The following is a 27,677-nucleotide window of genomic DNA, read 5'->3' as shown; positions in this document are numbered from 1 at the left end:
CCCAACTACAAACTGGCTGTCTGCTCTGTCCTGTTTTGCTCAATGTCCCGTCAGTCCACAGAGCAGCAAGGCTAGACGTCACCCCACCACCTCTTTTACTGGTTTCTCTCCTCGGAGGCATGCCACCAGCCTGTAAATGTGTTGCCTCTCTTCCCTCTAGCCATTGGAAATTTGGACTAGAAGTCCACCCCCTCCTTTACTATCCACTACTTTTAACATGGAGGATCAGGTCAGAAATTGCCTCTCTTCTCTGTTACCTCTTCCTCAGGAATAAGTTGCTTCTTTCCTTCATTCCTCCACCGTCCAAATGGATCTCTGCATTACCTCTCTTGCCCTTTCAAACACTTTTTTCAGCCTCCCTCCACTGCCTGAAAGAGGGGGGATGGGTGGGAGGGCCCTGTCTGGCTCTGTATCCAGAGCACCGGATGGCATGGTTTTGGAGAGGCCTGGCTTAGTGAAGTTATTCAAGCCAACTGCAGCCTGGCAACCTGGAGGTGACAATGGGAGTGCAGGAGGTGGAATGTTTCCACATGCCTGCTCAATGGGAGCGGGTGAGACAGCCGAGCAAACAGAAGCTGGGAAAGAGACACAAAGAGAAAGCAGCCTTTTCTCGGCTCGGTTCCTTTCATTTATCACAGCTCTTTGTGAAGCTGATGACAACGGAGGCTCTTGGGAGGCTAGTTTTAGGGAGTTTGGTTTTTCTAATTAAATAAAATGCCGTGTCCTTTTTCTTCACTTGTCACCTTCCAGCTCACCAAAAACGTGAAAGTCCCATCTGTGCAAAAGCCTTCCAACTTAGTGCTCCTGTGAGCCCCAAAGAGCCCTGCCTTCCTGGAAAGGCAGCTTTTCCCTGAGTGTGACTCCCTTCACAAACAAAGCAAGGGTATGCTGTGGCAACTTCTGAACTAAACACGGCAATCATGCTCAACAACAACTCCCTCCTCTAACATGGCTGCAATCCAGGGGCAGATAGAGTCTAACAAGCAAATATAAACCCTACCATTCCAGGCCACTTGTTTTCAAGAATAAGGAACTCACAGAGGCAGGCAACTTAAAAAAAATGGCAACAACAGCCATTAGAAACATGGTTTTAACAGTCTTGAGAGGGCAACTCCCTATAGGAAATTGGCAGCCTTCAGCAGAGAATTACCAGATAGTTGCTACCTAAGACTGGACAGTTTCTCATGGGTATAATGTTCCATTACTCATCCCCATCAGGACTTATCTAGGACAGGTTGCAATGTATGAGAGAGCAACTTTGAGTGCTGCTGAAGCTGCTGCAAGGAGAGGTTTCTCTGGAGGAATGCAAGACCTACATGTGTTAGGTTACACAGTAATAACAAGTAGCTGGTTCCAACAGCATTTTCTAAGCAGTGTGATGTTTTTCTTCCCACTGAGAGAACTGAGAGCAACAGGCCACATCAACACAAGAAACAAAAACCAGGACTATGTAGCACTTTAAAGACTAATAAGATGGTTTATTAGGTGATGAGCTTTCGTGGGCCAGACCCACTTCCTCAGATCAAATAGTGGAAGAAAATCAGCACAACCATCTATACCAAAGTGATACAATAAAAAAAATGAACGCATGTGAAAAGGAGAAATCAAATTTCAGAACAGAAGGGGGAGGTAGATGTCTGTGAGCTAATGATATTAGAGGTGATAATTGGGGAAGCTATCACCTCTAATATCATTTACCTTCCCCCCCCTTCTGTTCTGAAATTTGATTTGTCCTTTTCATATGTGTTCATTTTTTTTAATTGTATCCTTTGGTATATATGGTTGTGACAATTTTCTTCCACTATTTGATCTGAGGAACTGGGTCTGGCCCACGAAAGCCCATCACCTAATAAAGTCTTTAAAGTGCTACATAGTCCTGTTTTTTGTTTCAGCTACACCAGACTAACACAGCTACATTTCTATCACTATCCAACACAAGAAAATTTCTTGTGTCAAATTTAAGCATGATATCAGACAGTTTCACAAAGAAAAAACAGTTTCTTGCCATTTCAGCCAGAAAAGGCATTGTCTCAACGACTTGACTACCTGCATCCTGCTTCAAAGACATTTTAACGCAAGACTTCAAAGAGAAACTTGTGAATTGTCATTCATGCGTAAATTTGACACTTTACGACTGGGCCCTAACAAAGATGCTAATTATCTTACCCATTACAAAGATAGCTTCCCCAATTATCACCTCTAATATCATTAACTCACAGACATTAACCTCCTCCCCTCATCCTCCCTCTGTTCTGAAATTTGATTTGTCCTTTTTATATGTGTTCACTTTTTTTGATTGTATCCCTTTGGTATATATGGTCATGCCAATTTTCTTCCACAATTTGATCTGATGAAGTGGGTCTGGCCCACGAAAGCTCATCACCTAATAAACCATCTTGATAGTCTTTAAAGTGCTGCATAGTCCTGTCTTTTGTTTCAGCTATGCACCAAAGTGAGAGACTTTTTTGTGCTAACAACACAAAGAAACACATTGCCTATGTCAGTACATGCCTCATACATTCAGCATGACTTTGTTAAAAAATCAGAACATCTGTTGCATTCCATAAAAGTTCATTTGTCTGCCACAACTCAGTATCATGCTCTAGCACAAGTAGTCTCTATATTTGTATATTCCACATCTGAGAGGTTTTTAAAGGGACAGTCTAATGTTCTTCCACCTGTATGCGAGGCCGTGCCTTTGTGGGATCTTAGTTTAGTAGTAACCAAATAGATGGATTTTCTCTTTGGGCCCATGGGAGACTGTTTCATTTGTTATAAATTCTTGAAGCCTATTTTCTAGCAGCAATAACTCTTCAGCCAGAAGAAATCAGGAAATTCCAGATGTTGTTTTTGTCCTCTTCCTGAAGCATAAGATAGCACTGCCTTCTCTCACCAGTTCACAGGACAGCGATTGCTGATGTCACTGGAGTCAGTCTTCCCCTTTTTTCAGCAACTCATACTGACAACCAAGGAAGGTCAAGTTACATTTTTAGGGATCAAGAAGACTGTTAATGGAAAAACTAACAGGACAAGCCTGATGACAATTTGTGGTTTATAATAACAAGGTCAGAAGAAAGGCTGTTTCCGCTCAACAACTGTCAAAGTGGATTAAAACCTGCATTTAGTCTTACTTTGAACTATCAGGTACGCCGTTCTCTGATGGTATCAGAACACACTGAACTAAGCTCTGACAGCCTCTAAGGCATGTCTCCATAGTGCTTCTATTGTGGAAATGCGTTCATATCTTTAAAAAGCATCATTCTGTTGAGTTGACCTCAAGATCTCATGGTCTGTTCAAGAGAGCACTCGGGCAGTTACTGTTTAGTTAATCTTTCTCAAGCCCACCTCTGCTGAGAGTTGTTACTGTTTATCAAACTCTCCAGGATTGTTGCTGGGTAGAGGGGTAGTTGGGAGGTTCTTTACAGTCAGTATTTGAAGGAAGAAAAAAGTTATTAACATGTACCCGGAGTTCTAGGAATTGTACCAATTACCTGCCCCCTTTAATTGTTGTTTCGTGAAGAAGATCCAGTAACTTTCCTTTGCTAAGTGTCACAATATGCCCTTAGTCAGCACAATTTGCTGACAAACCTTTTCTAAAGGAGCCCAGTAACACAAACATACAAATAACATTAATGATGTCCATGCAATACAATGCTAAATACTCTTCGGCTACGTCTGCATTGGCATGATTTTCCGGAAATGCTTTTAACAGAAAAGTTTTCCGTTAAAAGCATTTTCGGAAAAGCGCGTCTAGATTGGCAGGATGCTTTTCCGGAAAAGCACTTTTTGTGGAAAAGCGTCCGTGGCCAATCTAGACGCGCTTTTCCGCAAAAAAGCTCTGATCGTCATTTTCGCGATCGGGGCTTTTTTGCGGAAAACACTACTGTGCTGTCTACACTGGCCCTTTTCCAGAACAGTTTTCCAGAAAAAGACTTTTGCTTGAACAGGAGCAGCATAGTTTTTCTGGAAAAGCACTGATGATTTTACATTAGATCGTCAGTGCTTTTCCAGAAATTCAAGTGGCCAGTGTAGCCAGCTGGCAAGTTTTTCCGGAAAAGCGGCTGATTTTCCGGAATAACTTGCTAGTGTAGACACAGCCTTCATGTTTTTGCAAGGTCTGACACTGTCTCAGAAGAGACCACCTGAATCGTTAAGTCCAATTCTCTGCTACCACAGATTACTACATCACATCATCCCTTCCATACATTTACCAATCTCATCTTAAATCTAGTTAAGTTCCCTGCCTTTGTTTGAATAATTGCTCCAGCATCATACTCCTCTGATGATTGGAAGCCTTCTCATATTCAGCTGAAGTTTACTTATGGCCAATTTGTAGCCACTTGTTCTTGTGCCAGCATTATCCTCTGACTTCAACTGCTTTTCTCCCTTTCTAATGTGTTTACCCCTTCAGACATTTTTAGAGGGAACAAATATAACCATCTCCCAGCTTTCTGAGTGCAAGTCTAAATAAGCCAAACTCTGTTAGTCTTCTCTCAGAGGATAGACTAGCCATTCCCCAGTGATCCTAGCAGCATTTCTTTGCACCAGTTCCAGCACAAATTAATCTTGTTTGAACTTGGTTGACCAGAATTTTACACAATATTCCATATGAAGTCTTAATAGTGCCTTCTACAAGGGCATTTTTCCATGATTCTTCACACATATGAACATTAAAATAAAGACTTCTTTTATCATAAGGGTCATGGATTCCAGTTCAAATACTATTTCTCCTCCCCAATGCATCTTTCCCTTTTTTTGGCATTACACAAAAGGAATACTGCAACATAAACAAGTGGTCCCTTATTCCTCTTTAAAAAAAAGATCCCTTATTCCTAAAAAAAGGAATAAGGGATCTTTCGGAAAAGGCTTATTTTCTGAAAGATCCCCGTCTAGACTGGCGCTTTTTTCCGGCAAAGCTCCGAGCCAGAAAAAAAGCGGCAGCCATGTTCATGCAAATGAAGCGGGGGGGATTTAAATCCCCGCTTCATTTGCAATTGCGATGTGTCTGATTTGCATCCCTTTTACGGAAAAGGGATGCAGTCTAGACACAGCCCACAGGTCAAGACAAATTAGCTCTGGTAAAAAGTTTGAGAATTACAGTCTTTGAGGCGAAGCGCAGCAGACGTATCCCAACAATGAAGATCTACCCAAGAAATTCCAGTGGTGGTATTTTCTTTATGACACTCCATATTGAGTCTTGAAGGGTTTGACTTTTTACTAACCTTAGGACAACACAGTTTTCCATATTTATTCACTGGGAGAAATTAGGGATGTAAATAGATTTTACAAGTTAATTGGTTAAACAATATAATGTTAATAATTTAACTGGTTAACTAGGGTCCAGACAGCCTGTCGCAGGGGGAGGCTCCTCCAGCCTGGTTCTCCATGAGTAGGGGGCTGCTCTGGCTGGCTAGGATCCCACCATGCTGCTGCTGGGCCACAACAAGAAAGAAGCTGCAAAGCCCTACCCAGCCCTTCAGTGAACTGGTTACCAGGTAAGCATGCTGGTGAAGCTAATGTTTACTGGATAACTGATTAACCTTTTACATCCCTAGAGGAAGTAATTCTTTCCTTTCAAACCTTATCAGAGAAGTATCAAGCTGAAGAGAGATAGAAATGTAGCCGTGTTAGTCTGGGGTAGTTGAAGCAAAATGCAGGACAATGTAGCACTTTAAAGACTAACAAGATGGTTTATTAGATGATGAGCTTTCGTGGGCCAGACCCACTTCCTCAGATCAAATAGTGGAAGAAAGTAGTCACAACCATATATACCAAAGGATACAATTTAAAAAAATGAACAAATATGAAAAGGACAAATCACATTGCAGAACAGAAGGAGGATGCGGGGGGGTGGGAAGGGGGAGGAAGGAAGGTAAGTGTCTGTGAATTGCTGATATTAAAGGTAGGGAGAGTGGGATGTTTGTGAGTTAATGGTATTACAGGTGATAATTGGGGAAACTGTCTTGATAATGGGTGAGAAAGTTCAAAGACTTGTTAAGTCCTTGTTGGTAAGTGTCGAATTTTAACATGAATGACAGTTCATTCATGTTAAAATTCGACACTTACCAACAAGGACTTAACAAGTCTTTGAACTTTCTCACCCATTATCAAGACAGTTTCCCCAATTATCACCTGTAATACCATTAACTCACAAACATCCCACTCTCCCTACCTTTAATATCAGCAATTCACAGACACTTACCTTCCTTCCTCCCCCTTCCCACCCCCCCCGCATCCTCCTTCTGTTCTGCAATGTGATTTGTCCTTTTCATATTTGTTCATTTTTTTAAATTGTATCCTTTGGTATATATGGTTGTGACTACTTTCTTCCACTATTTGATCTGAGGAAGTGGGTCTGGCCCACGAAAGCTCATCATCTAATAAACCATCTTGTTAGTCTTTAAAGTGCTACATTGTCCTGCATTTTGCTTCAAGCTGAAGAGAATGAGTTCAGGGTTCCTTTGATATAATTACATTATTAGAAAGGGGCTTTGATGAGAATTGGTTTGCGATGGCAGGTGGAGGATCTTGCTTTTGTTAAGGTGTGTGTTGTTATCAGATTTTTCCATTACTTTGGGGTATGCTTGTTAATTAGGGTTACTCTTCGGGGAGGGAGGTGTTGATAATTCTATCAGCGTGATGCTTATGTTTCTTGTGTTCTCCTATGGAGCTCTACTTCTCCCTTCTGCCAATTCCTTCCCAGTGGAGCTATCCTGCAGGATCTAGGTTCCCCAGGGCTGGACTCTTCCCACCCTAGAATCAGGTGCCCCATTAACAGCACTTCTGAGTGTATCGGTTAATCAGCACGCACAAGCTGACTCCTATATGTGTTCCTGGACTCAGTAGGCTGAGTTGCACAACAATGCCAAGCTGTGACCCGCATGTGTACTTAGACTCAGTGGGCTGAATTTAAACAGCACTTTAAGCCGCCATCCCCTTTTCCCCCAAGGTTCAGTGCCTCCCAATCCCCACTTTCACCCCACAGCCATTTCACTAGTGACCCACTTAATAAGCAAACCCCTCAGGGTTTTTGGGTGCCGCAGGGATCTTTAGCTTAGATGCAAGGAGTATTGTTGCAGAGCGAATGAGGGAGCCAAAATCAATGCCCCTCCACAAAGGAGGGGAAGAGAGAGAGAGAGAAGCAGCCAGCTTAACTATGAAAGTTATTTATTTCCAGGTAAGAACCATACAAGGGGAGCCACGCAAACAAAATGACACTTTAAAATCTAACTTAAATCTGCTTTAAAAAGTAAGGGCTAGCAAACCATAACTGACCCTGTAAGGCAGAGCCAGGAGGCCATACCTAAACCAGTGGTTTTCAAACTATGGGGTGCAACACAGAACTGGGGGGCGGAATGTTGGGCGATGGGACTCGTGGCTGCAGGGGGTTGAAGTGACCTGGCACCACAGACTGTGCTGCAACCCTGAAGTGGCCGGCAACAGGTCTGGCTCCTAAATAGGGGGGAGGGGAGCATACAGGGCTCTGCACCTGTCCTGAGTATTAGCACCACACTCCTATTGTCAGGGGATCTGCTGCCGGCTGCTTCTGGGGGCAGCATGGTCTGCAGTGCCAGGAAAGGCAGGAAGCTGCCTTAGCAACCCCCACTGTACTGCTGATCAGGAGACTTTCAAGATAAGCCCCTCCTGCCCCGGTCATGACCCCCACAAATCTGGAACCCCGTCCTACACCCCAAAGCTCCCATCCTCAGCCCCACCCCAGAGCCCACACTCCAGTTACATGATGTTGGGTCGCAGGCATCAAACATTTTCTTCAACTGGGTCATGAGGAAAAAATCATGAAAACCGCCGGCCTAGCGAGAGAGAAAGAAAGAGAGGTCTTGCCACTCCATGAAGACTGGATGGTCAGGGTTCCCATGATGGCAGCTGGGAGTCCAGAGAGTTGGAGACAGGCAGAGCACAACTGGAGAAGATGATGTCCCAATGGAACTGATGCTAAATTTGGATCTGGGCATCAGAGCCCTTGAGCCTGGGTAGAGTTTTTGAAGGGAAACGTCAATGGTTTTAGAAGGAACTCTGATTTATGGGTAAATTGATAGCTCAAGGGCATATTGCAAAGGTGTTTTGTTTAGGCTAGGGCAATAGAAACTGATTGTTCCTGGCTATGGCCAGTTCCTTCAAGGGAGCTATAATGCAATTAGGCAGTTTCAGTTCTTTGGATACCAATAAAGGGTTTATTACTAAAATTGGTCTCATAATTCCTGACCTGGGGGTGTGTATACATGGGTTCATTAGCATTTGGAGCAGAAATTTCCCATCAGGCAATGCTTTCCTGCTTTCTGTGTTCCAGAGTTCAATGCCTTTCTTGCCTTGGAATTGATGTTCTCCATTCTGTATGCTAATGGAGATGCCTCCCTGTCCCATCTTCTATGCAAATGAGGCAAGGTGTGTTTCCTTAATCCTGTACCCTTGTCTAGAAGGGCTTAGGTGTGTCTTCCCCTGCTCTTTCATTGCTTTTTATAAGTCTTCTTTCTGATCTGCTTTGGTTCAAGCAGAGATGGGGAGGAGGGAGGCTTTTCATGACTCAGGCTGGATATGAAGCCCTGGTTCTCCAAGAACAGAACTGGAAGGCAACAGTGTGCAGCACAGAAGCATAAAAAACTGTGGACGACCACGAGAAAGCTGGAGGAATGAAATAAGAATTGGGAGCAACAGGCATCTTTGAGGGGAACAAGCTGAAGTGTGTGGAACTTCATTGCTGGGGAAAAAGTTCTTCCCCTACCCCAAATAAATCTGTTTAATGTGGGATTATGACATGAAAAGGTTCCAGCCTCCTCCTGAAGACAGTGTCTCAGGACTCCACTGTCCTGGTTAAACCCTGCTAACTTTTCCTCTTTCACTCCCAAGTATCCCCCTATTCTGGGCTGTACTGGCTCCCCAAATCACTAGAATCCACAAGGTGCAAAAGGTGCTTAGTCCCATTTCCCCTCTCCCACTTCCTCCTAGGATGCTCTTTTTGTGATGGGTATGCTAAGAGGTGATGTGCAGAGCCTTGTGTCTTGAGTTCCTTGCTGACTCCCTCCATGAAGCAATACTAGGTTCTGCAGCTCTTATATGACACGTGTTTTCCTTGTGAATGCCAAAATCCACACATTTAAAAAAAGATGTTTAAAACTCCCAAATCAGAAAACAGAATCACACATGTGAGAGGGAAACCCTCCATTAGGTCGTCTTGTCCATCCTCTAACCTGAGGAAACCGAAGCTCAGCATCCAAAGTTACCACAGCGCCAGTATTGTTAAATAAATCGGTCATGGTCAAAAAATTGCTTGTTCCAGTTTGACGACAGATCACAGCCAAAGCAGAAGAGTCAAAATGTGTTGAGCTAGGATGTCAAGGGAAGTCACGACTAGGTTCCATCTATTGGAGAATTACTCTTACAATCAATTTGGCAATGTATGATTAAACAGAGCTTGATTAAACAGAGCCATAATGAGACGGGATGTAGGGAAAGCATCCAGCCAAGTATGCAAACTAGCCATCTCCGCCTAGAATAAAAGCTTCCTAACCAATAATTTCATGCTTTTATCTGTAAGATCATTAATAGAGATACCAAACAATGCCAGCTCAATGTGATGTCAAAGGCTCTGACAGCCTCTAATTGATAATAAATAATTCAATTTCTACCCCAATCCAAAACAGCTGAATCTTGGGACATGATCCAAATAAAAGATTAAAAAGAACTTTGAAGGTAATTATATCTAACACAATTGGGGGTATTGCCCAGATTAAATTTACATAATCTATTCAGAGATACACAATTTCAATGTAACAAATCACACTGGCAAGTCTTCATGCCTACTGGAAATGAAATGTTCTTTACTCTAGCAATGGCACAGACTCAGTTGTTATCTGACAGCTGTATGCCAGAATCTCACCCAAGCCAATCTTGCCTCCTAAAGGGGTAATCTTGTCTATAAGCACCCTAGAGAACTGAGACACACATTTAACCGGCATCATATTGCACTTAAACTAGTTTTTTAGCATTCTGTAGAGGCAGAACTCAATCTTCCATCTGGTATGACTGATACGCCATCAAAATTGCCTAAGCTACAAACAGAAGAAGACTCTTTTTAAGGAATTAATATCCACAGTTCTCGGAGTTAAGAAATTAAGACAAAGCATGTACAGAAAGGAAAATTACTGTAGCAGAACCCTAAAAATCAAGAATACAGCTTGCCAGAGACAAACCATCGGTCCCCAATAAGAGTAATCAAATGCCACAGAAAAAAGGAAACTTATAATCAAATTATAAGAGAGAACCCCAGTTCTGCTTAAGCTAAGGTTAAGACCTAAGGCTCATGTGTCAAATTACATTGTAGGTATGCCTAGTGAGGCCATGAAAGCTAGCAATGCAACCTGGAACCTGAATATTTCAGAAGAGAATGTTCTGACAGTTGAACCCATGTTCCACACAGGCACTGTTAGTTTAAGTCCACCCCGATGCAGAAATCTGAAATGGAAAAAATGGGGGAGACATATGGGTACAATCTGCCTCTGTCAGGTGGTTGTAGGGGGGTCGTTTTTATGATGGGAAAATATAATCTGAGTGCAGTGGGATATTCTGTAGACATGCTATTTTTTAAAAAGAAAATATTTATAATGCAAAGGCTTGTTGGACCATAGTTCCACCTGATCACTTCACATGACAGTCGCAGCTCTCTCAAACGGCTCCTAATTCCTCCACTTCCAATATACCTAACACTGTGCATCTAGCTGGAATGCATGCAGATAATTCACATTAGGTAGCCTCGGATTGAACTGTTTTTTTTTGGGGGGGGCAGATGTTTCACATCACTGTATGTAGCATACAACTGTCAGGATCTTGGTTAGCATATGGTGAGAAGGGAATAGTCTACAGTCCAGTCTGACTCAGAGTCTTACAGTCCAGTCTGACTCAGAAAGGGATGAGTAGATTATTCTGGCTTTGCTGAATGGAGACACAGGGCCTGTACTGCTAGGCAGCTAGGGTGAACTCAGTTTAATAGGTTGCTACTTACAGGCTTAGATTGATTTACAGGTGTTTGTCTTGAAATATGACCATCCCATGTCCTCACCACTAATCTTTTCTCTAAGAAGTCATCTCCCCCTCTGAAATCCTCCCACTCTGACAGGTTCCTATTTTTAGAACAGAAAACCTCCCACAAATACTGTACAGCAACAGCTCCCCCTAAATCTCTCCACCTCCCCATTTACACAATGTGTAATATGTCTGCTGAACAAACTGTGTGACCCTCAGTTATTACCAGTATTACAGCAAGCCTGTGGCTGTCTAACAGAGATAGAACTCAGATCTAAAAGCACACGAGCTTTTAAAGGAGAACCTCTTTTTGCACAGCTGCCTCTGATAGAGGCTTATGATGTGTAGTAGATCGGTTAATTCCATTCAATATGGGAAAGTGGCACACATATTTGCCAGGTTATTAAAATGCTATACATACAAATATTTTTATTTACTATTTGCATTGCTCTGGCAGTGAACAAGGCTCTTTCCAGACACATATGATGACAACATCTCCAGCCTACACAACCTACATATAATTATACAGCAGTTTTCATTCTAAATGAATTATTTGCTTTGGTCTTCACATCTGAGGTTGTTAGGGAGCTTCCCAAATCCAAGCATTCTTTTTAGGGGACCAATCTGAGGAACTGTCCCAGATTGAGGTGTAGATATAGTACACTTAGATTTCCAGAAAGCCTTTGACAAGGTCCTTCACCAAAGTCCCTTAAGTAAGTTGACATGAGATAAGAGAAAAGGTCCTCTCATAGACTGATAACTGGTTAAAAGACAGGAAAGAAAGGGTAGGAATAAATGGTCAGTTTTCAGAATGGAGAGGTAATTAGTAGTGTCTCTCAAGGTTCCGAACTAGGACTAATCCTATTCAACCTATTTATAAATGATCTAGAGAAAGGGATAAACAGTGAGGTGGTAAAATTTGCAGATGGTACTAAACTGCTCAAGACCAAAGCTGACTGTAAAGAACTTCAAAAAGATCTCACACAACTATGTGACTGGGCAACAAAATGGCAAATGAAATTTAATGTTGGTAAATGTAAAGTAATGCCCATTGGAAAAAATTATCCCAGCTATACACACAAAATGATGGGGATGAATTTAGAGATCTTGGAGTCATTGTGAACAGTTAACTGAAAACATCCACTCAATGTGCAGTGACAGTCAAAAAAGCAAACAGAATGCTAGGAATAATTTTAAAAAGAGATATAGAATAAGACAAAGAATATATTATTGCCTTTATATAAAACTATGGTAAGCACACATTTTGAATACTGTGTACAGATGTGGTTGCCTCATCTCAAAAAAGATATATTGGCAGTAGAAAAGGTTCAGAAAAGGGCAACAAAATTATTAGGGATTTGGAACGGGTCCTTTATGAAGAAAGATTAAAAACTTTTCAGCCTTGAAAAGAGGAGATTAAGGACGGATAGCATAGAGGTCTATAAAATCATGTAAAATCATGACTGGAGTGGAAAAAGTGAATAAGGAAAAGTTATTTACTTATTCCCACAATATAAGAACTAGGGGTCACCCAATGAAATTAATAGGCAGCAGGTTTAAAACAAACAAAAGGACATTTTTCTTCACGCAGTGCACAGTAAACCCATGGGACTCCTTGCCAGGGGATGTTGTGAAGACCAGGAATTTAACAAGGTTCAAAAAAGAACTAGATAAATTCACTGGGGTTAGTTCCATCAATGACTATTAGCCAAGATGAGTAGGAATGGTGTCCCTAAGCCTCTGTTTGTCAGAGGCTGGAAATGGATGACATGAGAGGGATTACTTGATTCCCTGTTCAGTTTGTTCACTCTCTCTGGGGCTTTTGGTGTTGGCCACTGTTGGTAGACAGGATACTGGGCTGGATGGATCTTTGGTCTGACCCAGTACGGCTGTTCTTATGTTTATCCGAGCAGTCCTGTGGCACCTTAGAGACTAACAAAAACCTATATATAATATCATGGGCACAACCCACTTCTTCAGATGAGTAAAGAGGATAAGGATTATTTTTAATAGAATGCAGCACAGCTGCTCCTTGCAACATCCTTACCAGCCCTTTAGCTTGCATTAAATCCAGTGGAAAGGACATGTGTTAGCTATATACTAGTAAGGCCACAGCTTTCTAGGATCCATTGAGGGTCTTGGATTCAATAATCCACTGACTCAGATATATGTGTCTGGATCACCTGTTTCTTACCCAGAGAGAGTCCAAAACACTCTTTGAAAGTATAATTATTTCCACAGCAGCCAAAAAAACCCCCAAAACAAAGAAAAAACCAAAATGAAACAAAACAAAAACCACCAGCATAACCGACACATACACATACCCCACAACCATACTTAGAGTTATACCTACAACTAGAGACAAGGGCAAAGAAGTCTGCAGGGAGAGAGAGGAGTTCAGTACCCAAAGAAATGAGAAAATTAATACCTGTGTCCTTAAGCAACCTTGCAGGTCATGACCCTACAAGAAAGATCCAAACCAGAAATCATCTGTTTCCAGTGATAGACCCCCAAAGGCCCCAAGTTAATGCTAACAGTGAATCTACTTGTGGAGCATGGATTCCATTTACAGAGGAACACTGGAGTCCCTGTGTGCTACACCCTCAGATTTCACTGCTGGCTCTCCTGTCCTTAGCCTTCTTTACAATTATTTTACTGTGCGTTGGTCTGTGCACACAGACCAACATACAACAGACTTTCCAGATATTTCTGTAGACCCACTGATCTACCAAAACCTGCCTTATTGTATAGGAAGCAACATCTTTGTCTTTTCACGCTGGTTTTCTCAGTGTCTGCCTGTTTCTACCTTCTTCTATTTTCTTTCAACACAGTGTCTCTCTCTCACCCTTTTTCTGTTGTGCCTGCTTTTCTCACCTCATCCCTCCCTCTGACTCCTGCTTCTCTTTTCGCTCTTTCTATTGCAGTTGCTGGTTGTTTGCTATTCAAAATCCCTAGTAATTTAGGTCACAAGCCTGGTGAATCTAATGTGGATCATTTCACATGAAAATAAAAGTGAGAAACTGAAAACCACCTTATTCTTCTCAAGTGAAATGCTGCATCCTATTCATTCAGGTGTATAAATAGCATTCTCTAGTGCAGCATCAAGGGGTCTGCTGTGGGATTAAACCTGCCTCCCTAACCTGTAATTAGAAACTTTACCCTTGAAAGGCAGGCTGCCGAGAGAAAAGACGACGAGAAGGAACCAGCTTCCAGACCAACAATTTTGTTCTTAATCAGTTATTCAGAGTTTTTGAAAGCTGAGATGGATTTCCATCTGCTAGCATCACACACCAAAAAGGAAGCTGAGTCTGTGTCCTCACTGCAGAATACAACAGAACAGAACACAGGGACTGGAACAGGATAAAGAAGTCTCTATTTTCAAAGAATCAAGAATCCAGCTCAGCATTTCTCTATGTCCTCTGCGTGTCCCTTTGCAGCTGGAGCCCAACATCTACCACTTCTCCTCCATGCATAGATGTCTGACAGGTCTGGGAGGGCTGCAGATGATCAATATGCACTAATTCCTGTGAATTAACAGGTCTCATGTTTGGACTGTAAAGTCAGAAGAAAACCTCAAAACTCTGCAGCCTCCTCCATTGATGTCAACAGCACCAGACCCTGATCCTTCAGGAAAGGCTGATGTTCATGATGAAATTAACCCTATAAGGACCAGTTTGTCTCAGGCAGGGCAAGTAATAAGAATAACCCTTTCCAAAGATGTCTTCTATCCAGAAGAGTTTATAATTTTAGCAAAATGTTGTGACCCAGGAGAAAATGAGACTGTAGGAAGTATTAAAAATGAGGCAACATTTACTATTTGAGACACCCAGCAGAATAATTGGCTTCTCATAGGGAAGTTTCTGGTCTCAAGTACTTAGTGATTGAGGTTCCTTAGTTCTGGGGGATTTCAAGTCTGAAGCTATGTCAAAACTACCATAATTTGGGTATAGCTTATGTCACTCAGGTGTGTAAATAAGTTACCCCTTCAGCAAAATAAGTTATACTGACCTAAGCCCCAGTGTGGACAGAGGGAAAGCATTTCCAACCACACATAAGGGGTGGATTAATTAAATTGATGGAAGACTTAGAGAGGCTACACTAGATGTAAGTTCTCTAATGTAGTTGTAGCCTGAGAAATGTTGGGATAATCTTCCCTTTGGTTACACTCCTACTAAAAGTGATCATTGGCTTTGATGGGTGAGACTGAGAGCATAGTTTTGGCCACTTGTGTCTTGATCCTTCAGCTCCATGAGCCCTCACATCTGTGTGCAAGTATGTTCTCTGCCACCTTGAACAGGAGTTAAAGACTGCCGAAGGTGTAAATTCAGTGTGTAAAGGTGTGTGAAATTCTTCTGAAACAGAACCCTGTCCCTTCCCTAGGCCTGGTGGCAGGGTTTTACATCCACCAAGCTCTATGTCTGCATGCCTTGCTTCAAGGAACAGAGAGTCTTCAGATCATGAGGGACCTTAACATTTTTAATAGGGCAGATTTTTAAAAGTAATCTTGATGCAGAAGCCAAGGTTTATTCGTACAGCTGCCAGAATATAAACCTGTGCGAAACTATTTTGGATTATGTTCAAAGTTTTATGAACTTTTTAAAGAAACAGTGCCTTAAGATTATGAGTAGTATGTATTGCCACTGGGAAAATAAAAATTTAATTTCATCTTGCTAAACTTAATTTGGAGTGGTACGATGATAACCAGCCTTGGTGTGAAATTATTCCTTTAAATACTAACTGAAAGTTAAAACCGATTCCTTTTGATCTTCTGAGAAAGGAAGTTTATATGAGATTTTTCTGATTAAATCCCTTGAGACTTGCAAGCCTCATTGCTTAGAACAAAAGAACAAGAGGAAATAAGGCATGCTGGGACTTGTAGTTTCCACTAACTGTACCTTCAAATTAAAATACAAGACTACACTGAAAGTGACTAAAAAAATGTCAGCATTGCTGAGCTCCATGTTTGTCTCAATAATTGTGGAGACACAGTATTAAGTTTGTGAGCACAAATACTTTTTTCACATAACCCCCAGATTGCAAATACAGCCTCAGATCTGAAAGTCAAGCTTGGTTCTTTCCGGGTTGTGCATCACTAGCAGTAATAAAGACACGGCAGGTCAATTTCTCCCATTGGCTTTACAATAGTACTTTAGAGAAGAATTTGACATTGGATTTGGAATCCAGCGTGCTGGTGCATAGCTATGTTTGTCCTATAGCTATCCCTATGTTAACAGAGGTAAAGTAGCAGTAAAGTGTTTATTTGTTCCCTAATATTAGCAGATTTGATTCAGAATGCACATATGGAACTGATCTATTGACTTAGACCTTGTATGCATTTAAAAAAATAATGAAGCCATTGTTTACACTTGAAAGATAAGGACAGCCAGGTGGCTATTTTAGAGCTCTATGGGGCACATTTGACCTTCAGGTTACACTTTTGGTGCCTCGGCATTCAAGTCCGAAGCTCAGACCTGCATCTCTAGGGTCACACAGTTGGTGCTTGTCTTCACTACACAGAAAATCGACACTGCTGTGGTCGATCTTCCAGAGTTTAAATGTAATGGGTCGAGTAAAGACCAGCTAAATCAAACTCAGAGGGCGCCCCCAACAGGAGAAAGCAAACCTCTTGACCTCTTGCTGTGGGGATGGTAGGGAAACTCCAACTATGTAATTAAAATAGCTGGATTTGAGTACCTTAATTCGACCTTCCCCTGTAGTGCAGACTTCGGCTAAAATGGGACAGGCAGAATAGAGACAGACATTAACCCAAGAGGTCAGTCTTTTTAAGCCCTGAACTCCCTTTAAGTTACATCCTGGGATCTTAGGCTATAGTGTATTTTCAGAGATACGAGTCTAATTTTGGAGTATTACTACTGATTTAATTTACTCTGGTATAAGAGCAGAACCCAGTGCATTCTGTTTCAATGCTTAAAATAATGACAGCAATTGTCCAGCTCTTGTTGAAACACCTAAATAGCAGCAAGATTTACAAAGAGGCTGAGCACCCAATGTACATCCAGAGTGCTGAGCTCTGATTCTGAACGATCACCCACTTTAACTGTAGTGTCGTCAATAGAATTACCCCAGTTTACAATGCTGAAGATCAGAATCAGGCCCTCTGAGCGTAAATTGCACCTATGAAAGCCATAAAGTTTACACTCAAGGGTTCCTTCTTTCCTTCCCCCTTGCAGGGGCATAGCAAGGAAGGAGTGCAAGAGAATGAGAGTAGTATACACGGATACATTCTTAGGGCCATATCCTGCTCCCGCTGATCAGAACTGGGCCTTCCCCATGCTGCATGACAGCGTGAGCTAAGAACAAAACAAAAGCCTATTATTATTTTGTAGTAATAAAAGTACAAAACTACCAGAAGGGTTGGTAGGGAGAAAGGAGGACAAGCTGTACTTCAGTTGTTCTAAAGGCCTGGGCAGACACAGGGAGGTAACCTTTGCAGGGCACTATATCTACTTTGTTTCCCCAAGAGTCTGCAAAACACAATTTTTAAATCAGAGAAATTGTCTAATTCCAACATGAATGCCTTTATAAAGCCTTTTTATTTTCATCTTTGTAACACAAAAAAAGGCAAGCAAATCTAAACCAAATTCAGTCTTACCGACCAAAACTGCTCTGGATATTTCTCTCGTATTCCAGCAAACAGGTGCATTGGCCAATCTACAGCCCAATGAAGAGGACTGGTGACAGACACGCTAACATGGCTGCACTGGGGAGATTCACCATCATACAGTGAATTGGCTTGATCTTGCCTCCCTTGCTTTCAGGCATGCAGCTCAGTCCATCATGCCCCAAACGGTACAGGTGGAGGAAACATCCTGCGGCTACATGGCTCAGGTAGCGGGTGTGAACCATCCTTCAAAAAAGGAACTTGTCACATCAGCAAGGGAAAGATTAACCTTTTGGGAGAGGGTGAGAGAGGTTACAGCTGGAAAAGTCTAGGGAAAGACTAAGAAAGAGAAAGATGGGAGGGGAAATGACCTGGGATGAGTATCCCAAGAGATACTCTCAGCTGTCCCATGGAAGAGAACACATACACTGGGCAGCACAAAAGCACCTTCATGTGACACCATCCTGGTTACAGTTCCCAATGTACGCTGACATGGATACTAGACTGGAAAAGACCAAGAAGAACATCAAAGACAGCCTCAGGAAAACTGCTTTGGTTTTAACTTTGGCTGTATTTGGTTCTCCTTATAGAAACGTAAACTATGGACTTGGCACAGCTCAGCAGAGGAAGATGACTCTGCCTTTCAGATGATGATCACCAAGCCCCCTACACATAAGGCAGACAGAAGCGAGAGCAGGTAGGTAGCTCGCAGGCCAGATGCAGTTGGCCAGGCTTAGCCCCTGGTAGGTGGCCAAATGCTCTATTTACCTGTGTGTCCGCCATTCCTGGACAATGGAAGCTGCAGGAAGCAGGACACACCTCTTCCCACAGCTCCCATTGGCCAGGAAGGGTGATCCACAGCCAATGGGAACTGCGAGAGGCTGTACCTGCAGGTGCGCAGGTAAATAAAATGCCACTGGCCTGCCATGGGATAACCCTGGTGAACTGCATCTGGCCTGCAGACCACTTATTGCCCCTTCCCACCCCCTAGATTAAAGGGATATTTTCTAGAGCAGTGGTCACCAACCAGTAGAGCAGGATCTACTGGTAGATTTTCCCCTATGGCAGGGGATCCTGACTGGTTTGTCTGGGAGGCACTTCAGCTGCCCCTTCCCGCACTGCCTTGCCCAGAGTCTCAGAGCTGCGCCTGGGAGCTTCCTGCTTGTTGTGCAGGGTGGGGGAGACAGAGGCAGGGGACGCTAACATCTGAGGTAGATCTTAAATTCAAAAAATGATCTTGTGCTTAAAAAGGTTGGAGACCGCTGTTGTAGAGAGACTAAATGACTTGTGAGCACGTCTTACTGAATTTCAATGGGATTTTAGGCACTTTTGAAAATGCCACACTAAGTTACTTGCCCAAAATTACAGAAGGAGAGAGTTTCAAAGGCACATATGGCATCTGGATGCAGTGAAAATCAGTGGGACTTAAGTCAGTAGGAGACAGGTGCCCAATTGTAATTTGTGTGCATTTGAAAAATCTGGCATTAGAAGCTGTATATGATTCCCAGGCTGCCACCGCCACACATTGAGCAAACTCTTAGGACTTGACTCGGTTACTATTCAAATCAAACTAGCACTATCAGTGTTCAAACGTAATTCTAGCACAGTTTTCCTGACCAATGTGGACAGAATTTCCCTTTTCTGAGAGGTATACCGATTGTGCTATGGGTTTAGCACAGTTATTTTCAATTTATGGTCCATCCTGGATCCCTTGGACTCTGCAGACTATTTTTAAGATTTCAAAAACTTTTTAGGGAGTCTGCAGATGAAAAGAGGTTGAAAAATCACTGGTTTAGTTTATAGAACAATGGGGGCAGGACTACAGCATAGTTTTGTAACTATTTTAATGTGGTTCTCAATTTAAAATAATACTTGTCCTTAAATCTTGAAGTTACTAGACAAAACTTTCATTGAAGGCAACTGAAGTTTTTTCTGATTAAGGATACAGTAAGTATTTCAGAATTTGGCTTAATTATTGATAGAACTGTTTTCTCAAATGGGACCAAGGTCTCATTTAGATGTATACCATTTTCGTGGGTTTTGAGCACTAAAATGGGAGTGCCGAATATGGAGGATGTGCAAACTGTTGAAGATTCTTTTGTGCAAACCCTATTATGGTATGAAAAGGAGCAAAGGTGTAGAGAAGAGGGGGGAAAACTCCCTACCCAGAAAGAGGATCAATATGAGATTAAATTTAAACCCCTGAGACATTAAAAAAAATAAACTGCAGTAAGGGAGGTTTAAGTTGGACATTAGGAAAAACTTCCTGTCACGGTGGTTAAACACTGGAATAAATTGCCTAGGGAGGTTGTGGAATCTCCATCAACTGGAGATATTTAAAAGCAGGATAGATAGACATCTATCAGAGATGGTCTAGACCAGGGGTGGGCAATAATTTTTGATGGGGGCCACTCCAAGATTTTGGAAAGTGGTTGAGAGCTGCATTCTTCCATGCTATTAATGCAGGGTCTGGGATGGAGGTTGGGTGCAGAAGGGAGGTTGGGGTAAGGGACTGGGGTGCAGGAGGGAAACTGGAGTCTGAGAGGGAGTTGGGATGAAGCAGGCGGTTGTGACCTAGGGCAGGGGTTTGGGATGTGACCGAGAGTAGGAGGGGATTGTGATCTGGGGCAGCAGACAGGAGTGCCAGATCTGGGAGGGGGTATAGGTGTAAGAGGAGGACATAGGGTTTAGGTATGTTGAGTGGGGGGGGGGGGGGCAGACAGTTGGGGCAGGAAAGGGCTGGGGGAGGCAGATGCAGGCTGTGGCCAAGAGACTTACTTGTCAGCTGCCAAACTAGCCAGCCTGCCTGCAGAGCTTAAAATGTTTCCTTGCCTGGCCAGGTGCTTCATGAATAACTGAGCCCAGGAGAGGGGGCATGATTCTTCTTAGCTGCCTGTTATTCTAACAAACAGACCCCATTGGCTGGTTTATGCCAGAAACGGGCACAAGGGAATGTGCTGGGGGCCGGGCAGCACCTAAAATTTCCCCCCTCCCCTCCAGTTTTACCACAGTAACATCCTTGTTCAACAATGTTAATTTATCCACAACTAATTTTCCGTTGTATAACTATCAAAAGGCCTGATTTAGGCCTGATCTTATTCAGTTAAATCAATAAATGTTCATTACCTCAATGGGGAACAAGATTTGGTCCTTTATTATTATTATATTTATGAGGTTTAATAGATCTTTTTCCTTCTGAAAGATAACAAGCCATATGGAACATGCAACCATCTTGCCAACCAAGGCTGCTCTGAATCTCCTTGATTTCCTTCCTCTGTTTGAAATTATATTGGTAAAAGACATCCTGTGTGTTTCAGAAGCAAATTTGTAGATTGTGTATGTTAGGGAAGTTGTTTCCTGCCTATTTCAGTGACAATAATATGACCTTTGGAGTCTTGCATCTCCAGGAGTGATCTTGTTTCTTTAGATGATGTTTAAACTTTTTACGTCAGATGTAAACCTCCCTGTTTCGTTTCAGAATATTGGTGCCATAGGAATTTTAAAGGCAATGCTATCTCTTGCACATTTCACTAAAGATCTCCTCTCCTCCTGGCTTGTCTGGATCCTACATTCTATCTATTCTATAATCTATCAAATATATAATTCCTCCTAGTACTGAATGATCTATGTGCATTTCAATACAATCAGTTACAATCTATGGGACATTATTTTCCCCTAATATCAACTATGGCATGCACACCCTTCCCAAATGATTCAGTTTTTTGCGTTTTGGTATATGTACAAATATTGATCTTGGCTCTAAATAAGTGTACTTTTCCTATTAAAGTTCCTGATAGTCACATTCAAATAGGATTGAATTCTGTTTTTTGTAAGAGATTTTTACCCAACTTTTCGTTTAAACCCATACCCCACATTCCACGTGTTACCACTTGAATGTGCAATTGTATGCTGGAATCAACAGCTAAGCCTGAACCTTTAGTCTTTATATTAATAAGCTACTATAATCGGATACTTTTCTTGTCTCTTTCCCCTTGCCTTGCATGCTCCAGTGTTTTGTTATTCTCCGGTCTCCTTTATGTTTTAACAGTGCCAAGCAAGTAATCTCATGTGCATACAGATGGACTAGGTAGGTCCTCAAATTCACAGTAACTCAGCATGCTTCTGAGAGTCCCAGAGACCGCATTCCTGTGTACCCATGTCAGCAGTCAAAGGAATGCCCTAGACTTAATTCCTCCACCAAAGCCAGTCTTAGCCTAACTCCACAGGTCTTCAAAATGATCCCACCATCAAGTTCCTTCTCTTTGGGCTCATGTTACATATATCGAGGGGAACCAGGATGGTGTTTCTAGGAAAGAAAGAGCAGGCTTTCCTCTGAAATACCACTGCAATTATGCACTTTTTTTAAGCAACTTACTGATTGTGGCTCTGCTCCATCTCACACAATTCAAGTATCTCATAACAGATTTCCAAGAGTGGACAGCCCTCCTGAGGTATTTAAAAGAAAATGGAGACAAAAGCCATTAAAAACAATCTTTCCTATGTAGTGAAGACTGAAAAACAAAATCTAATTAAGCCCATTTGCCTTTCCACTTGTTTTCTAATTTCCTTCCTAAAACTGCAACATGATTTCTCTGTGTCTGTCATTCCCACTCTCGCTGGGCCCAATTTGGCAGTGCCTTGCAACCCTTTGCTCATTGGCCCAGTTGCAAAGGCAGTGTAAAATGCTACCGTTCTGGTTTTGAAGCACGTCATTTACACTTCTGCAAAGTGGATAGGAAAACACAAGGCATGACATTGTGGAGAATCAGACTCTGTCTTTGTGTCCCCCATTCTGAGCTGGATTCAGCAAAGATCAGGATGAAATGGCCAAAGCAGCATTATGCCACCTTTGCAGACCTCTGGTTTATGAAAGCAGCTGGGTGCCATTCCAGTCCTTGGTGTAAGTTAGAGTCGCCCAGGGAATTCTAACTTCTGACTGCCGGTCATGACCCTATCTAGGCCATTACAGCAGCCAGTAATAGCTAGAGCATAATTCACTCTGACCTTGGCCTTCCCTCCTCTGACATATCCCTCCCGCATCACAAGCCCTTAGAAGGTGCAAGGGAAAAGGGGTAATGCAAAATTGTTTCTACAGCTGTTCTCCAAGAAGGAAACTCCCCCATGCCAGGGGATTCCTAAGGAGCTATTTCCCTGCCCCACCCCACATGTGCACAAAGAGAAAGGGCTTAGAATTGGGGTTTGTGTCACTTTTTAAAGTTGATTCTCTTGTCTGAAGTCACTGTTGCCAGACTTCGGCATCATAACCTTCCCCGATAACATCACAGATCATAAATGGTTCCACTGTGATCTATAAAGAGAAACTGGAAGAGCAAGTAGTGGAACCTCTACTCCGGCACCTTTGGAACCTGACTGATACCAATCCAGAGAATTTGCTGAACCATGGGAGATCAATATTGTCTAGCAGCATTACCAACACTTCCCCTGTGTACTGGGCTCTAAGAAGATATTGAGGGGTAAATTAGAGCTAAATAACAACAGGGACCACTGAGAGCCAGGACTAACACCTGTAAACAAACTTTATGAGACCACAGGAAACTTGGCCACACCCATGCTAAGTGGATATCTAAATAACTAAATCATGCAGGACCAAAGATGTTGCTGGATGAGAGAGTGCCAGACTAGAGAGATTCAACATGTGGTGAAAGAGCCCATTTGAAATAACCTGGTCCTAAATAAACCATTTGTGGGACAGTAGAAAAAAAATCAAACATGTTTATCCTTCTTAAATGGTTGACTCATAAAAATACTCAGCATTTATCCACAGCATTCATACGCAAGAATCTCAAAGAACTATAGAAAAAGTGTGTCAAGTACTATATTATTATCTCCATTTTATTGATGAGGAAATGGAACCACAGAGGTTCATTACTCATCTCTTAATACATATAAAAGGCTGATGTGCAGTGGGAAGGAGGGACCTAGCATGAGCCGGGAATTAGCTGTCCTTGCTCATACTGGGTCCCTCCTGCTGTGCTTCTCATTTTTAAATGTTTTAAGAGCCTATTGGCTCCTAATACATTTAAAAAGCAGAGGCAGAGTCTGGAACTGTGTACAAGCCGGGAATCAGCAGATTCCCAGCTTGCACCCAGTCCCTGCTATCCCCCTGCCTTCTCTGCCCCTCTCAGAGATGGTGCTGGGGAGAACCGGCTTTTAAGCTGGGTTCCCCTAGCACCCACTCCTACTCCCTCCTCTCTAGAGGCAGCAAGTGGGGGAAGCACCTAGTCCAGGTACAAGTCAACTATCCAATAAGTCAGGGCTACTCAACTTTGGAAGCCCCAGGGGCCACAATGATACTCACAGTGCATGCCAAGGGCCGCAATTTAAGTGTGGTTGCATATACATGCAAATATGTATGCAAATATATGCAAATACCTCCTTTCACACTGACAGGCACAAATACAAAGCACTTCCCACAATGCCCTGGAACTCCTGGCACTTCCTCCCTGCGGGATAAAAATGCTGACACCATGTACCCATCTGTTCCAGCCAGCCTGCCTGCTTGTGTCTTTCAGTGCTCACCCCACCTGGGAGATGCCTCACTGTTGTGAAGCTTGTTCCCAGTGGAGGCCGTGTTCAAAGGATCCCACCTGAAGGCTGTGAGTTGAGCCCCACGCAAACCCAAACTGCACTGCGGGTCGCAAACTAACGGGCCGTGGGCCACGTGTTTAGTAACCCTGCAGAAAGCATTTGCTTATCAGAGAGTCGACTAGTTGCTTCCATCCCTACACTGACCCACAGAAAAATCAGTCAGGGGCCACGCACACAAAAAAACCCTCACTGGTGTAGGGCTATGTCTACAGCTGTTCTTGCGCAAGAATCTGCAGAGCGTCTACACTGCCCGCCCGCTCTTGCGCAAGGAAATTTACAGTACGGCGTGGTAAGAGAGGGCTCCTTGCGCAAGAGCTACACTCTTTTTTGACAGGTGTAAGCCCTCTTGTGCATGAGCTCTTGTGCAAGAGGGCAGTGTAGATGCTCGGGAGGGATTTCTTGCACAAGAAAGCCCTATGGCTAAAATGGCCACCAGCGCTTTCTTTCACAAGAGAGCGTCCACACTGCCATGGGCGCTTTGCGCAAAAGCACAGCTCGCACATGGCAGTGTGGACGTGTTCTTGCGCAAGAAGCCGCTAGTGTAGACATAGCCCTGGAGAAGCAGAAAGATACTCCCCCCTTTCCCTCACACACCAGAGCCTAGGGTGGAGGAAGGGGGGCAACCTAGTAGATTCTGTGCTACAGCTCCATGATGGAGCAGGCTCCCCAATGCAGGAATTGAGGGTGAGATTCAGGGTCCGGATCCCTGGGCCTGAGGTTCCCCACCCCTGTTCTAAACTCTCCATTCCCTTGGCTACACCCAGATAACTCTCGTTCCTCCCAGTGCGTGAAGCAGGGGGATATGATAACACAAGCTGTGAATGAACTCCGTCAGGAAAGTACTTTCAGTCCCCAGCTCATAAAAGGATGTTGGCCTGTGCTAAGGCTGCTCCAACACTTTGATTATGTCTGGCACGATCTTGCTTCAGAAATATGCAAATGAGGCTTAGCGTGGAATATCACTGAGCCTCATTAGCATATCTAATGAGCTGCCATTTTGCAGAAGAGGCTCTTGCACAAGAAGGAGATCTACACTGTCCCTTCTTGTGCAAGAAAACCCCTCTTGCGCAATGCTGCTACTCTGATTATTTCCAGGAATAACAGCATTGCGCAAGAGGGTTTTTCTTGCGCAAGAAGGGGCTGTGTAGACAGCTCCTTCTGGCGCAAGATCTTCTTCCGCAAAATGGCGGCTCATTAGATATGCAAATGAGGCTCGGCAATTTTCCATGCTTAGCCTCATTTGAATATTTCTGGCGCAAGATCGCACCAGTGTAGACAAAGCCTTCCTTTGCAGGAGAAGTGACCCATTTATTTCCCTGGCCTTTTCAAACACTTCAGACTGCTGACTTCATTGGCCATGGCTCCCCCACCACTACTCGCTGGGTCTGCTTCTCAAACAGGTGCTTCCAGACTGAACAGCTCCACCCTTCCCATCCCAGCTCCTTTAGTTTTTAGTTGCTGCAATTTAAAATCTGCTGTGTGAGGGCTTCCTGGGGGCTGTTCCATGAATATTCTGACATAGGCTGACTTTCAGTCCAGGAACTGGGTTTTTTGTATTAATCTAGATAGGTGGAGGCAACCAGAATGAGGTGAAAGGGAGGGTGGGGAAGGGCAGATGAAAGGAGGCAATGTGCCTCTGTGATAGATGAAGGAAAAAAGATATGCGAGGAGAGCTGGTGTTGACAGATATAACTAATCTCTCTGATTCATCCCGTTTGCAGTTTCCCCTCAAATCCAATGTGTGGCTGAAGAAGAAGAAGGCCTTATAGTTCTGGAATAGGACTGGAAAGCAGGACATCTGGGTTCTATTCCTGGCTCCACCACAGGTTCTCTGCCTATCTACCCTGTCTGTGAAAGAAAAAAGAGATAGGCGTATCATGAATCATCAATGCCGATAACAAACGAGAGAGGCTCTGAGGAGAGGTATTGCAGAATGGAAAAGTGTTACTGCTGATAGGATTTGTCTTTACACCAGCAAAGGGATGTACAGGTTGAACCTCTGTAATCTGGCACTCTCTAATCCATCACAATTTTAGTTAGCCAGATGTCCACTTATCATGGGTGTGGCCATGTTTCCAATGTCCCATAAAGTTTATTTACAGCCACCAACATAGCTCTCATGTTCTATGTTATTATTTAACATTAATAGTCTTCTACGAGCTCAGTAAACCGTGGAAACATAATGCTGCTAGATAATATTGTCCTCCTATGGTTCAGCAAATTGTCTGGTATGGCACTGGTCAAGTTTTATTCTGTGAACTGATGTGCTTTGTTACCTCGAGATAGCCATGCAACTTCTCAGTGCCTCAGTTTTAAATCTTCCCTGACTTATGATAAACAGATTTCAATCCACACCTCCTTTGTGCCAGCTTCCATCCAGGTATTGAAAGCCATATCACTGCAGAAATCTGTGTTTAGTGGATTTTTTATCCTCACAATACCTTTATCAGGTTACCAGGTAGAAAATATTACCCCCATTTTACAAATGGGGAACTGAGGCTTACCTAAGGTTAAATCCCATGTTCTTTCTATGGGCCACCTTGTCTATGTGCACAAAACAATTCCCCTACCTTGCGGGGGAACTAGGGATCTTATTATTTGTGAAGTGCTTTGGACCTCAGATGGAAGCCTATAGATGTGCACAGTAAATTCAGCAACTATAAGTGAATGAATCAACCTGACTCAAAACAAAATGGCTACATCTACACTGGCGCGTTCTCCCACAAAAAACGCTTTTGTGGAAGAGTTCTTCTGCAAAAACTCTTCCAGAAGAGAGCGTCTACACTGGCATGTGCTTTTGCGCAAGAGCATCCATGCCAGTATAGAAGCTCTCTTGCGTGAGAAAGCTCTGATGGCCATTTTAACCATCGGGCTTTCTTGCGCAAGAAATTAACGTTGCCTGTCTACACGGCCTCTTGTGCAAGAACAGTTGCACAAAAGGGCTTATTCCTGAGCGGGAGTGTCAGAGTTCTGGCGCAAGAAGCCCTGATTTCATACATTAGAATGTTAGTTTACTTGCGCAAGAACACACGGCCAGTGTAGACAGGCAGCAAGTTTTTGTGCAAGAGCAGCCACTTTTGCACAGGATCGCGCCAGTGTAGACACAGCCAACTAGTATTAAACAGATAAAACGAACTCAGCTGGCCCATCCAGTGGTCCCTGATATGTTTGCACCTGCTCTTTTTGTGATAACAAGTGTAACCTTCTCCCCGGGAAGAAACCCAGTCTGGATGATGGTGTTCACTCCCCGTTGGTAGTGTCATACATGTAGCATCTCAGCAGGAGGAGAAGGAAGGGCTCTCTGCAGAAAAACTCTCCCAAGGTTCTGGTACAAGAGAAACTTGGGTGTCTCAAACTGCTTCCCCTAGTAGAGACCAACCCTCTTAGTTTGAGAAAGTCTCCTGCCTGC

This window comes from Pelodiscus sinensis, chromosome Z, assembly GCF_052426305.1.
Source record: "Pelodiscus sinensis isolate ZL-2025 chromosome Z, ASM5242630v1, whole genome shotgun sequence".
In the NCBI taxonomy this organism is placed as follows: domain Eukaryota; kingdom Metazoa; phylum Chordata; order Testudines; family Trionychidae; genus Pelodiscus; species Pelodiscus sinensis.
The sequence above is the reverse complement of the archived record's forward strand: the minus strand, read 5'-3'. Positions refer to the sequence as shown.